Source organism: Haliotis cracherodii, unplaced genomic scaffold (genome assembly GCF_022045235.1).
Source record: "Haliotis cracherodii isolate W230 unplaced genomic scaffold, xgHalCrac1.p SCAF_25, whole genome shotgun sequence".
Taxonomy (NCBI): Eukaryota; Metazoa; Mollusca; class Gastropoda; order Lepetellida; family Haliotidae; genus Haliotis; species Haliotis cracherodii.
The window spans coordinates 2,869,821-2,885,206 of record NW_027266281.1 but is presented as its reverse complement, the minus strand read 5'-3'; positions in this window follow the sequence as shown (position 1 = coordinate 2,885,206).

Genomic DNA, 15,386 nt, shown 5'->3' with positions numbered 1-15,386 from the left:
CAGGATTTAGTGTTAACGGTGTCTTTTCTCTGAATAGTTTCAGGCCTCATAGCCCAGTGGTCTAATGCCACTTTTAAGTCACCTGACTGGTTTTTTTTTGTCATCCGTTGTACATGATCCGTTGTACCATATCTGTTGTGCATCATCCGTTGTTAACATCCTCCCAATGAAGCTGGGACTTCACCTGCTTGTTCCCGCCGATGATGATTTGATATGTACAAAAGTTCAGATCTGATTTTCAATATGGCCACCACAGCAGCCATATTGTATTGCAAAACGTAATTGCCATTACATGACCTTAGCCTTTGTTCCATTGTACTATGTGATTATATATGTTCATGGATACCTTGAATACCTGGAGGGGGGGGGGGGGGGGGGGGGGGTGTGATGACACCAGGTGTTCGCGAAAAGGGTAAGCATGTCCTGTCAAACAGGAACCATCGCCATTCACACCTATAGAACGTGTTGTCTGATGTTGTCTTACGTTGTCTGACGTTGTCTGATGTTGTCTGACGTCTGATGTTTCACAGCAATAATCCTAGAAAAAAAGATAAAAAAAGAAATTTGGTATATGACTAGGACACTTAGCATGTACAATGTATGTATTTTGCAATATTTTGAATTTTTTTCCTTTTCTTTTGTACCACACTGAAAGCTGAATCTTCTGATGGACATTAACAATGCTTGTCCTAGGAATGGCCTGTAGACTCCGTGAACTCGGCATCAGAATCCAGTCTGCCATATATCTGCTTCTGATATCAAACTGCAAGATATAGCTCCCTCTAAACTGTTTTCATCACCTCCTTGGCAAATGGTAAAATGGCAAATTAAGGAAATCAGATACTAATCAACTATTTTATCAAGAAAAATACTATCAATTAAGAAACGCTTAAGACAAGGAGGGTGGCGCTGTTGCTACTGCCACTGTCATTGGATTCAGAACAATATCTTCACGATTTCTAGATATACCAGTCACCATTTTCAAGGCCATTTTAAAGGAACTAAAATATATCAACAACTAATCTGAATATAAACACTTCATTATTTTTTCAGATTCTCTTTTGTGCCTTTTGGCGATTACAAATATGTCATTTGAACATACACTTTTAATCCAAATTCTTGAATTATATAAGGATCTTGCTACTGGCCAGTATGACATCGGCTTTTGTTGGGTACCCAGCCATGGTATAACTAACAAATCTGTGACACCACTTCTTATCCCACACAGTGATCATAATCCTTGTTTTAAACCTAGATCTGTGATAATCAAGATCTACTTGCTTTACTGCCATTAGTCGACAGGATTTTATACTGTTTACATATATATTATTAAAGTCAAATTGTGTCTGGTGATGATAGGGCTGAAATAGTGCTGATGTGGTGCTAAATATGAACTCACTAACTCGGTGACTTAGTTGATTTAGTGACACTGTACCCAGAAAATGTGGATTGTTGCTCATGATGTCAATCACTGGATTGACTCCAGACTCGATTATTTGCAGACCCCTGGAATATTGCTGAGTGCTGTGTGAAACAAAATATGCTGCCTTACAGTATTCCAGTTTTATGAGGGTGTCATCTTAATGTGGGGTGAAAATTGATAGTTACAAACGTCATATCAGGGATTATTCTCTTCTGGGATTTGAACCAACCAACAGCGGATCATTGACACTGCTGCGTCACACCTTTGTTAGTCCAGACATGCTAGAGAGCACCGAGAACGGACAATAGCTGTGAGGAGCTTGCATTGCTCGCTAAGGGACGCAACTCTTCACAGCGACTGGGGCCGGGGTGTCAGGAGGGAAACGACCTGGGCCCATTTGCACAAAGCGATATTAGCTTTAACATAGGCTTACGATAGTCTCAGCTCTGTTCAGGTGAGAAACTCGAGGCCATCCTGGTGTTTCAGTTCTATTCAGGTGAGAAGCTCCATGCCATTCTGTTGTCTCAGTTCTGTTCAGGTGAGAAGCTCCATGCCATCCTGGTGTCTCAGTTCTGTTCAGGTGAGAAGCTCCATGCCATCCTGCTGTCTCAGTTCTGTTCAGATGAGAGGCTCCATGCCATCCTGCTGTCTCAGTTCTCTTCAGGTGACAGGCTCCATGCCATCCTGGTGTCTCAGTTCTGTTCAGGTGAGAGGCTGCACGCCATCCTGGTGTCTCAGTTCTGTTCAGGTAAGATGCTCCATGCCATCCTGGTGTCTCAGTTCTGTTCAGGTGAGAATCTCCATGCCATCCTGCTGTCTCAGTCCTGTTCAGGTGAGAGGCTTCATGCCATCCTGGTGTCTCAGTTCTATTCAGGTGAGAATCTCCATGCCATCCTGGTGTCTCAGTTCTGTTTAGGTGAGAGGCTCCATGCCATCCTAGTGTCTCAGTTCTGTTCAGGTGAGAGGCTCCATGCCATCCTGGTGTCTCAGTTCTGTTCAGGTGAGAAGCTCCATGCCATCCTGGTGTCTCAGTTCTGTTCAGGTGAGAGGCTCCTTACCATCCTGGTGTCTCAGTTCTGTTCAGGTGAGAGGCTCCATGCCATCCTGGTGTCTCAGTTCTGTTCATGTGAGAAGGTCCATGCCATCCTGGTGTCTCAGTTCTGTTCAGGTGAGAAGCTCGATGCCATCCTGGTTTCTCAGATCTGTTCATATGAGAGGCTCCATGCCATCCTGGTGTCTCAGTTCTGTTCAGGTGAGAAGCTCCATGCCATCCTGGTGTCTCAGTTCTGTTCAGATGAGAGGCTCCATGCCATCCTGGTGTCTCAGTTCTGTTCAGGTGAGAGGCTCCATGCCATCCTGCTGTCTCAGTTCTGTTCAGATGAGAGGCTCCATGCCATCCTGGTGTCTCAGTTCTGTTCAGGTGAGAGGCTCCATGCCATCCTGGTGTCTCAGTTCTCTTCAGGTGAGAAGTTCCATGCCATCCTGCTGTCTCAGTTCTGTTCAGATGAGAGGCTCCATGCCATCCTGGTGTCTCAGTTCTGTTCAGGTGAGAAGCTCCATGCCATCCTGGTGTCTCAGTTCTATTCAGGTGAGAGGCTCCATGCCATCCTGGTGTCTCAGTTCTGTTCAGGTGAGAGGCTCCATGCCATCCTTGTGTCTCAGTTCTGTTCAGGTGAGAAGCTCCATGCCATCCTGGTGTCTCAGTTCTGTTCAGGTGAGAAGCTCCATGCCATCCTGGTGTCTCAGTTCTGTTCAGGTGACAGGCTCCATGCCATCCTGGTGTCTCAGTTCTGTTCAGGTGAGAGGCTCCATGCCATCCTGGTGTCTCAGTTCTGTTCAGGTGAGAAGCTCAATGCCATCCTGGTGTCTCAGTTCTATTCAGGTGGGAGGCTCCATGCCATCCTGGTGTCTCAGTTCTGTTCAGATGAGAGGCTCCATGCCATCCTGGTGTCTCAGTTCTGTTCAGGTGAGAGGCTCCATGCCATCCTGGTGTCTCAGTTCTGTTCAGGTGAGAAGCTCCATGCCATCCTGGTGTCTCAGTTCTGTTCAGGTGAGAGGCTCCATGCCATCCTGGTGTCTCAGTTCTGTTCAGGTGAGAGGTTCCATGCCATCCTGGTGTCTCAGTTCTGTTCAGGTGAGAAGCTCCATGCCATCCTGGTGTCTCAGTTCTGTTCAGGTGAGAAGCTCCATGCCATCCTGGTGTCTCAGTTCTGTTCAGGTGAGAGGCTCCATGCCATCCTGGTGTCTCAGTTCTGTTCAGGTGAGAGGCTCCATGCCATCCTGGTGTCTCAGTTCTGTTCAGGTAAGAGGCTCCATGGCATCCTGGTGTCTCAGTTCTGTTCAGGTGAGAAGCTCCATGCCATCCTGCTGTCTCAGTTCTGTTCAGGTGAGAGGCTCCATGCCATCCTGGTGTCTCAGTTCTGTTCAGGTGAGAGGCTCCATGCCATCCTGGTGTCTCAGTTCTGTTCAGGTGAGAAGCTCCATGCCATCCTGGTGTCTCAGTTCTGTTCAGGTAAGAGGCTCCATACCATCCTGGTGTCTCAGTTCTGTTCAGGTGAAAAGCTCCATGCCATCCTGGTATCTCAGTTCTGTTCTGGTGAGAAGCTCCATGCCATCCTGGTGTCTCAGTTCTGTTCAGGTGAGAAGCTCTATGCCATCCTTGTGTCTCAGTTCTGTTCAGATGAGAGGCTCCATGCCATCCTGGTGTCTCAGTTTTGTTCAGATGAGAGGCTCCATGCCATCCTGGTGTCTCAGTTTTGTTCAGGTGAGAAGCTCCAAGCTTCTTAGAGCTAAGATGATCGTAACTTACATACTATAACATAGGCTTACGATAATCGTAGATCTAAGATGGCTTTGTGCAGGTGGGCCCTGCATGGTCTCTCAATTTCTTAAAAATAACGGGGCGTTCGGGTAGCCAAGTGGTTAAAGCGCTCGCTCTTCACGCTGAAGACCCGGTTTCGATTCCCGACATGGGTACAATGTGTGAAGCCCATTTCAGGTGTCCCCTGCCGTGATATTGCTGGAATATTGCTAAAAGCGGTGTAAGACCATACTCACTCACTCACTCACTCATTTGCTCATTTCTCTCATGCTGTTGACCACAGTAAATATTGATTGCGGCACCATATTCAACTTTAATTAAAAGAATAGTGGGGGTTTAAATCCAAGACATGACCAGTTTGTAGGGGTGTTGCAGTACAGGCGTTACACGATGTGATACATATCTTGATACAGAAGCCACAATGTGATACGTATCTCGATACTGTATCTATGACATTAGACTGAGAATAGAGTCCATAGAAGTGTAACAGAAGTTTACACTAGCCACAACCGGAACAGGAAGGTACCTTGTTTCATACGGGTGTTTTTACATCCGGGTTTTTGAAAAGGGATACTTAAGGCCGTGCGTACCGCACGAGTTTCAGTTAGCATCTGGCTCCGGGGACAGGCTTGCCGGAATCTCTGTACACACGTGCGTTCGGTATGGTAAGATAATTGTATTAGTAGTAGTTTTTTTTGTATTTTGCCCAGTTACACCATTTTTCTGTCTAGGTTATCATGTTTGTTATAATGATATAGATTTAGCATGTATTTTAAGGACATTTGCTGGAATTTGTGTACCAGTGTTGGTTAGAGAGTTTCCAAGTCTTTGGACCCAGTGTGTCGATCGAGTGTGTCAGATAGGTTTGAGGACTGTGACTAGTGAGGCGTTTAACACCTACATGTCTATCGGTCGATATTAGTACCTCCATTGGTTTGTAACCAGTTGTGTCCAAACTTGAAACACATGTATATCGTTCGCAAATACCTAGAATTGTAATAAAGCAGTGTGTGGAACAATTTTGTAGTTTGTCCCTTATTTAAGACTTAAGCATTACTCCCGCACTCAGAGTGCCACCCAAACTTGGAGTACCTCTTGTTCAAATTCTGCAAGCGTAACAAGAGTTTATGCAAACTCTTTAGGCGGGAATGAGGCTATAAAAGTAAATCGCTTACAGAAGGACAACTGACTAATTCCCATCAACATGAAAATGAGTCAAGCCAACCATTCTGTTTGAGAAAATGAAACTAACAGTTTATGTATTGTATTTTGACAGGCAGCAAGGAAAAGCTGGTCAGTCTTGTTATTGGGCCGGTTTCAGAATTTGAAGGACGGCCAAGAAAGTTATGAGGAATTTAAAAAATAGTTTGTGCTTGCTTATTCATATGGATGAGAGATCATCATGGACAATCGATATGGGGTTAAATGGGAATCGATGCCAAATTAAATGTATTGGGTATCGTATCGTGCAAAGTTTGCTGACGATGCGCCTGTGTACTGATGAATTGCAACAACACTACCAGTTTTGGCATGCTGTTTGTCGAGTAAAACATGACTGGCACATGTCGAAGGCAGGTAAAGGTTAGACTTGGCATTGTCTGCTTTTGAATTGAGTTTCAGCCATGGCAATCTTGTTAATCCAATGTAGGTTTTCTCAAGATTTATTTGTGTTTTGCTGACCACACAATTTCAGTGTGGTCCTGTGCTTCCTATTGTAGTATTGTTCAGGTTAACATAGTTAAGATGGTCATGACCTGGGACCATCTACACTACAAATGTTTGGCAGCAGGCAGAGATTTCCAAGTTGGAATAGTCACTGTTTCAAACCTGTGTGACTTTCATGGTCCTCTATTCATGTGTGTCCATAATAGTGGGCAAGTCTAGATTACTGCAATATGTGGAAATGAAGAGTCTCCTGGCTCCTTTTTATTATTTCTTAATTAAGATGATTTACCAACAATTTTTCTGTAAGATAATTTCATTTCAGAGACTGGTCGAGGACCTCTAGTCATGTGATGGTTTTGTTATTTTCAGATGATATTCAGAAATGCCTCCAAGGAGCGGATGCTGTTGGCAGGCTATGCCAAATGAACGTTTCTTGTCCGACAAGGAGAGGCATCGCCAGGTAAACATGGCTTATGTCACAGTTGACCATTGGACAGTGATGAATATGGTCATCGATGAAGACAGATGTGATGCTTATTGTAGGCCTGGATGATCGTTTGAAAAAATTAGTGTGAACCTAAAGAAATAATCCAACAGAAAAGTTTTTGTAAAAACTTGTTTTCGCCACATACCTCTACAAGAAAATGTTTGTGAAGATAGCCGAAACGAGTTGTTTAGATGAGCTGTCGCTGTATTCAATTTCTGATATCTAGGACTCTGGCAAAAGAATTATGTACCATAAATTAACAAACAACTCAGATTGAATAAAATTATTATTCTGAAAGGCTCTGATGCAAGATATATAAGTGGTTTAAACCATTCAACTTGTCTCTATTCTTTAAGTAAAAAAATGTTATTCAAGATTATTCTTGATTCATACTTGAATATTGGAACAAACAAGCATGTTATTGAGTGGTAAAACTAATTGATTGTCAGCGAAGTGTATTGACAGATTTGATAACATAGGCTAGCTGTCTGTCAACGTATTCATTGATTTCACAGGCCTGAATCTGAATGATCTTCTGTGGTGTGAATGATCCTATGTAGTGTGAATTATCCTCTGTAGTGTGAATGATCCTCTGTGGTGTCAATGATCCTCTGTGGTGTCAATGATCCTCTGTAGTGTGAATGATCCACTGTGGTGTGAATGATCCTCTGTAGTGTGAATGATCCTCTGTAGTGTGAATGATCCTCTGTATTGTGAATGATCCTCTGTAATGTAAAATGATCCTCTGTGGTGTCAATGATCCTCTGTAGTGTGAATGATCCTCTGTAGTGTGAATGATCCTCTGTGGTGTGAATGATCCTCTGTGGTGTGAATGATCCTCTGTAGTGTGAATGATCCTCTGTGGTGTCAATGATCCTCTGTGGTGTCAATGATCCCCTGTGGTGTGAATGATCCTCTGTAGTGTGAATGATCCTCTGTGGTGTGAATGATCCTCTGTGGTGTCAATGATCCTCTGTGGTGTGAATGATCCTCTGTATTGTGAATGATCCTCTGTAGTGTGAATGATCCTCTGTAGTGTGAATGATCCTCTGTATTGTGAATGATCCTCTGTAATGTGAATTATCTTCTGTAGTGTGAATGATTCTCTGTGGTATGAATGATCCTCTGTAGTGTGAATGATCCTCTGTAGTGTGAATGATCCTCTGTGGTATGAATGATCCTCTGTGATGTGAATGATCCTCTGTAATGTGAATGATCCTCTGTAATGTGAATGATCCTCTGTGGTGTGAATGATCCTCTGTGGTATGAATGATCCTCTGTAGTGTGAATGATCCTCTGTAGTGTGAATGATCCTCTGTAATGTGAATGATCCTCTGTGGTATGAATTTTCCTCTGTGGTATGAATGATCCTCTGTAGTGTGAATGATCCTCTGTGGTGTCAATGATCCTCTGTGGCGTCAATGATCCCCTGTGGTGTGAATGATCCTCTGTGGTGTGAATGATCCTCTGTGGTGTCAATGATCCTCTGTGGTGTGAATGATCCTCTGTATTGTGAATGATCCTCTGTATTGTGAATGATCCTCTGTGGTGTCAATGATCCTCTGTGGTGTCAATGATCATCTGTAGTGTGAATGATCCTCTGTAATGTGAATGATCCTCTGTGGTGTCAATGGTCCTCTATGGTATGAATGATCCTCTGTATTGTGAATGATCCTCTGTAATGTGAATGATCCTCTGTAGTGTGAATGATTCTCTGTGGTATGAATGATCCTCTGTAGTGTGAATGATCCTCTGTAGTGTGAATGATCCTCTGTGGTATGAATGATCCTCTGTGGTATGAATGATCCTCTGTAATGTGAATGATCCTCTGTGGTGTGAATGATCCTCTGTGGTATGAATGATCCTCTGTAGTGTGAATGATCCTCTGTAGTGTGAATGATCCTCTGTAATGTGAATGATCCTCTGTGGTATGAATGATCCTCTGTGGTATGAATGATCCTCTGTAGTGTGAATGATCCTCTGTGGTGTGAATGATCCTCTGTGGTGTGAATGATCCTCTGTGGTGTGAATGATCCACTGTAGTGTGAATGATCCTCTGTAGGCTGAATGTTCCTCTGTAGTGAATATGATCCTCTGTAGTGTGAATGATCCTCTGTGGTATGAATGATCCTCTGTGGTGTGAATGATCCACTGTAGTGTGAATGATCCTCTGTAGGCTGAATGTTCATCTGTAGTGAATATGATCCTCTGTAGTGTGAATGATCGTCTGTGCTGTGAATGATCCTCTTTAGTGTGTATGATCTTCTTTAGTGAATATGATCCTCTGTAGTGTGAATGATCCTCTGTAGGCTGAATGTTCATCTGTAGTGAATATGATCCTCTGTAGTGTGAATGATCGTCTGTGCTGTGAATGATCCTCTGTAGGCTAAATGTTCCTCTGTAGTGAATATGATCCTCTGTAGTGTGAATGATCCTCTGTGGTGTGAATGATCCTCTGTGGTATGAATGATCCTCTGTGGTGTGAATGATCCACTGTAGTGTGAATGTTCATTTGTAGTGAATATGATCCTCTGTAGTGTGAATGATCGTCTGTGCTGTGAATGATCCTCTTTAGTGTGTATGATCTTCTTTAGTGCGAATGATCCACTGTAGTGTGAATAATCCTTTGTAGTGTGAATGATCCTCTATGGTATTAATGATCCTCTGTGCTGTGAATGATCCTCTGCAGTGCGAATGATCCTCTGTAGGCTGAATGTTCCTCTGTAGTGTAAACGATCCTCTGTAGTGTGAATGATCCCCTTTGGTGTAAATGATCCTCTGTAGTGTGAATGATCCCATGTGGTGTGAATGATCCTCTGTGCTGTGAATGATCCTCTGTAGTGTGAATGATCCTCTGTAGTGTGAATGATCCTCTGCAGTGTAAATGATCCTCTGTAGTGTGAATGATCCCATGTGGTGTGAAGGATCCTCTGTGGTGTGAATGATCCTCTGTGGCGTGAATGATCCATTGCGGTGTAAATGATCCTCTGTGGTGTGAATGATCCTCTTTGCTCTGAATGATCCTCTTTTCTTCTGAATGATCCTCAGTGGTGTGAATTATCCTCTGTAGTGTGAATGATCCCCTTTAGTCTAAATGATCCTCTGTAGTGTGAATGACCCACTGTGGGCTGAATGATCCTCTGTAGTCGTATGATCTTCTTTAGTGTGAATGATATTTGTGGTCTGAATAATCCTCTGTGGTATGAATGATCCTCTTTGCTCTGAATGATCCTCTGTAGTGCGAATGATCCTCTGTAGTGTGTATGATCCCCTTTGGTGTGAATGATCCTCTGTGGTCTGAATGATCCTCTGTGGTGTGAATGACACCACTCCCTATCACTGACCCACCACTCCCCATCACTGACCGATCACTCCCCATCACTGACCCACCACTCCCCATCACTGACCAACCACTGATCCACCACTCTCCATCACTGACCCACCACTCCCCATCATTGGTCCACCTCTTCCCATCACTGACCCACCACTCTCCATCACTGACCCACCACTCTCCATCACTGACCCACCACTCCCCATCACTGATCCACCACTCTCCATCACTGACCCACCACTCCCCATCATTGGTCCACCTCTTCCCATCACTGACCCACCACTCCCCATCACTGACCCACCACTCCCCATCACTGATCCACCACTCTCCATCACTGACCCACCACTCCCCATCACTGACCCACCACTCCCAATCACTGACCCATCACTCCCCATCACTGATCCACCACTCTCCATCACTCACCCATCACTCCCCATCACTGACCCACCACTCTCCATCACTGACCCATCACTCCCCATCACTGATCCACCACTCCCCATCACTGACCCACCACTGATCCACCACTCTCCATCACTGATCCACCACTCTCCATCACTGATCCACCACTCCCCATCACTGACCCACCACTGATCCACCACTCCCCATCACTGATCCACCACTCTCCATCACTGACCCACCACTCCCCATCACTGATCCACCACTCTCCATCACTGACCCACCACTCCCCATCATTGGTCCACCTCTTCCCATCACTGACCCACCACTCTCCATCACTGACTCACCACTCCCCATCACTGATCCACCACTCTCCATCACTGACCCACCACTCCCCATCAATGGCCCACCTCTTCCCATCACTGACCCACACTCCCCATTACTGACCCACCGTTACCCATCAATGACCCACCACTCTCCATCACTGACCATCAATCCCCATCACTGACCCGCCGCTCCCCATCAATGGCCCACCACTCCCTATCACTGACCCACCACTCCCTATCACTGATTCACCACTCTCCATCACTTACCCACCGCTCCCCATCACTGACCCGCCGCTCCCCATCAATGGCCCACCACTCCCTATCACTGACCCACCACTCCCTATCACTGATTCACCACTCTCCATCACTTACCCACCGCTCCCCATCACTGACCCGCCGCTCCCCATCAATGGCCCACCACTCCCTATCACTGACCCACCACTCCCCATCACTGATTCACCACTCTCCATCACTGACCCATCACTCCCCATCACTGATCCACCACTCCCCATCACTGACCAACCACTCCCTATCACTGACCCACCACTCCCCATCACTGACCTATCACTCCCCATCACTCACCCATCACTCCCCATCACTGACCCACCACTCCCCATCACTGACCCGCAGTCCCTATTACTGACCCACCGTTACCCATAAATGACCCACCACTCTCCATCACTGACCCACCACTCCCAATCACTGACCCATCACTGACCCGACACTCCCCATTGCTGACCCACCACTCCCCATCATTGGTTCACCTCTTCCCATCACTGACCCACCGCTCCCCATCATTGACCCACCGCTCCCCATCACTGACCCACCACTTCCCATCACTGACCGACCTCTCCCCATCACTGACCGACCTCTCCCCATCACTGACCCACCACTTCCCATCACTGACCCACCACTCCCCATCACTGACCCACCACTTCCCATTACTGACCCACCACTGACATTTGGTTGGAAGTATTCTCAGGTGATAGGAATTCACAATTGTAGAAATGGACTGATTGCATGAATATCAAGGTGAGCGGCACAGGCCCCATGGACCTCTTGTTATCCCCCGCCCCAACGAAGTTGGCGGGGGATATAGAAATGGGTTCCGTCCGTGCGTGCGTGTGTGTGTACGTGCGTGTGTGCGTGTGTGCGTCCCGAAATCGTTTCCGGAGCTAGCTCAGAAACTTTTAAATATTTCTGTACGAAACTTTGCATGTCTATCAGACTCATGCTGAACTTGTGCCTTTTGCTATTTAGGAATTTATTCAAAATTATTTTTTTATGTTTCCATGGCAACAAGTCGGACCTAGGTTCTATAAGGGTGCTGTTCAGTTCCGGAGCGTAACTAAAAAACCGTTAAATAATTTCTTACAAAACTTTGCATGTTTACCAGACACATACTGAACTGGTGCCTTTTGCTATTAAGGAGTTTTATAAATCTTTATTTTTTACGTTTCTATGGCAACAAGTTGGACTTAGGTTCTATAAGGGTGCTGTTCGTTTCCGGAGCGTAACTAAAAAAAACATTAAATACTTTCTTACAAAACTTGGCATGTCTACTAGGCACATACTGAACTGGTGCCTTTTGCTATGAAAGTGTTTTATAAATGTTTATTTTAGAATTTCCATTGCAGCTATTTTGACATGGCCTAAGAGAAATGTTGAGTCAGTTACCTGGTTTGGGACCATAACGTGTTAAAATGGCGGGGGATATAGATGCAAATTTCTCTTTGCTATCGCTGGCACCAGTCAAAGCTCCCCACTGTGATAGGTGACCACAACCATGCTTGGAGTTCAACTCGCAACCGCCTGACCATTTTGTTTATATTCATGTGACTTCCGTGACGCCGAATATACACTTACCCCAGCTAATAATTATTGTTTTGTCAATTTGAATTCTATTTCGTATTAACTATCATATAATTGGTACAGTAGGAATGTAAGGGGCAAGTATGGTGATTTTATTAAACTGGTTCCATTGTTGGTTCGCCACGCATGGTTAGAGCAATTTAGTTTAGGTAGACAGGAACCCAGTCTAATGATTTCATGTTAGTCTGCAATCTCGGTCGAATCTGATTAAACAAAGAAAAAGGTAAATTCCAGAGCTCGAGATGAGCTGTGTATTTGCGTAAAATACACATTAAATAAACGGAACTACGCAGACAAATCATATCCTTGCGTATCAAATACGCAACAAAAACTAAACTTTTTGCTCTTTAAATAAAATTTATGCTTATATTATAACTATTAGAAAAAACGATTGCATATATTACATCTGTTAGATAACATGATTGTGTATCAGCCGATCGCCAAATTCACTTAACGTCAGTTACATTCAGAAAAGCGTTTGCCACAAACAAACCGATAGATGCCAAATGAAAAGCACATCGTGCCTCGTCAGTATTCATTATACATATTGTGTCTTAAAAAATGGGAAACGCAAACAAAATTAACCCGCTTGATGCTGAGTTTTTTTTCTGACGCACGTTTTCCTAAGATCGGAAAAGTGAAGGCTGGGCGACAACTGCGCTCATGCGGGACTGGATCTACCTCCGGCCATAAGATTACACAGAGTATTAAATTTCCTATCTGATGGTGTAAATTTAACTGCAGATGTCAATCCGGTTTGAACAAAAGATACTGCCAAGTGTTGTCCGAAAATGTATTCAGGATATTTCGCCGCTTTTTATCGTACACTGCATGGTAAAAGTACTGTGCAACGATTTTATTTTATTTAGCAGCTTTACGGAAACTGTGAGTAAACAAAATTCCGCCTAATATCTGAACGACATAAATATATATCAAATGGAGTTATATGCGTGTGTATAACGACATACATTCAATGCAAAAAATAGCCTGCCGTAAATGACGAAAACTGATTTTTATCCTCCGCCGGGCCATAATGGCCGAAGGGGGATTATGTCGTGGCGCAGTCCGTCCGTCTGTCCGTCCGTCCGTCCCACAGAGGGTACTAAGCTTGTGAAATCAACTCCCTGAGAATATCCCTGACACTCTACACACAAGATGTCGACATGTTGATGATACGCATATCGCAGTCCTGTTTCATTTCGACAAATTTTGATCGAGTCACTGCCCCTGTTTTACGGAGCTTCATGAAATCTACTCCTCCAGTTTCCAGAGAATATCACAATATCGAACTATAACTATAACTATAACTATAGTTAGTTTCCTTGTATAAGGCTTTTGTGGGTGAGCTACATCCTTCTGGCATTAGCATTCAGACTGGATTACACCCAACAAAATGATCTGCACAATTTGTTTCAAATGTGCGGTGCCATCTACTGTTGATATTTCATAAAATACAAAGAAAATATGAACTCGTTAAAAAAATTCAGGCGGGGGATGTTGTGCTCTCAGAACACTCTTGTTCTCTATGGCGTCAAAAGGCGGCAGAGAGGTTACACACGTAAAAAGAAAAGGGGGCATAAATGTGTGCGTATATTCTAACGAAAAATATTATCCATTTGGTTAAAGTAATATATTCAGTTTTAGTTTTAAAATAAAATGAAACGGCTATTTATGGAAAGTGTTTATATGAACGTATAATATTGACTTTTACATTCTCCAAAAAATACGTTAATGTTGCAGTTACATTTACATTTCATCTTGTCCAAAGGAAAGAAATATCGTATACGACACTATAAACTTATCAATTTCTTATATGAACAATGTTCAACCAAACACGAGATTATCGAAGGTTCATTCATGCATGTTGTGGCCTATATTTACGTATGATATTATATTGAACACTGACAAATATCCAAAGGGAAATTAATTGTGTGAAAAATGACAAAATTACAAAATGACGTATTCATTGTCAACAGTATGCGGGATTGTACAAGGTGACTCACGGATCGTATATACATACATGTGACATGTAAGTAATCAGAAACACTCGGACAATCTGTTTACTGTTATTTGTTGTAATATTTTCATACAAACCAACGAGAAATAGTCAGAAATTCCGATAAATACCGTTGTCGTTGTGCGTGATTTTGCGATTCTAGGGTTATCGGCGATGTTTTGGATTGATCTTTGGTGGTTTGACAAAAGACAGATACCTGTGATCACTAAGATGCCAGTGGATGATAACACAGAACAGGGAATTTCTCAGAGTATACAAAACTGTGAAGTGTATCTGCGTGTCTGATGTATTTGAATTGTATTCGACTTCCAAGTGAGGTTTGAAGAGGAGAGACATATATGTCCCTCTGGCATCCTGCCCCTGGGTGAAAAACAACAACAAATAACCCAGAGCCCATCTATAGCTCTGAATTCATCTGGGGAATCTGGTCAGTCGTGAGACGAGAGTGTAAAGAAGGTGTCACCCGCTGGGAAGTAGCTTGATTGTAATGGTGAAATGGGAGAGAGAAAATGAATATCTCGCCAATCAGAAATATTTCTTTTTAAATTTTAGCAGCAATAATATGCAAAACATCTCTATAGAAACAGATGTATATTTTTCCTTTGTTAAACTATATCGCCCACATGAGGCCTGTGCTGTACTTGCATATGCCGTGAAGCCAGCATTGTGCCGCCCTGTGAATTACTGATATCGTATTTAGCAGAGAAAACAGCCGGCAGCTTTAGTGTTTAGACCTAAGCTGCAATGCCGTGACGTCATCGACAGTGTGACGTCACTGTCATTGTACATTTGGCGCCACGTCAGCTGGGCGAACCTCGGCTCGGTCTGAGGTCACCGAGTGCAGCGAGATGTAAACAAACAGTTTTTTGTTTTGTTTTTCATGATTAATTACAAACTTATGGCGTAAAACTAACACAGAAATATATGACGGCATGCATGAACATATCACGAGGTGCGGTGCTTGCATACCAATCACACATCATCTCTATTTACACTCAGTTAACAATTTTCTTACCTGATGATGCGAAGTTCCAAACACAACAAATGA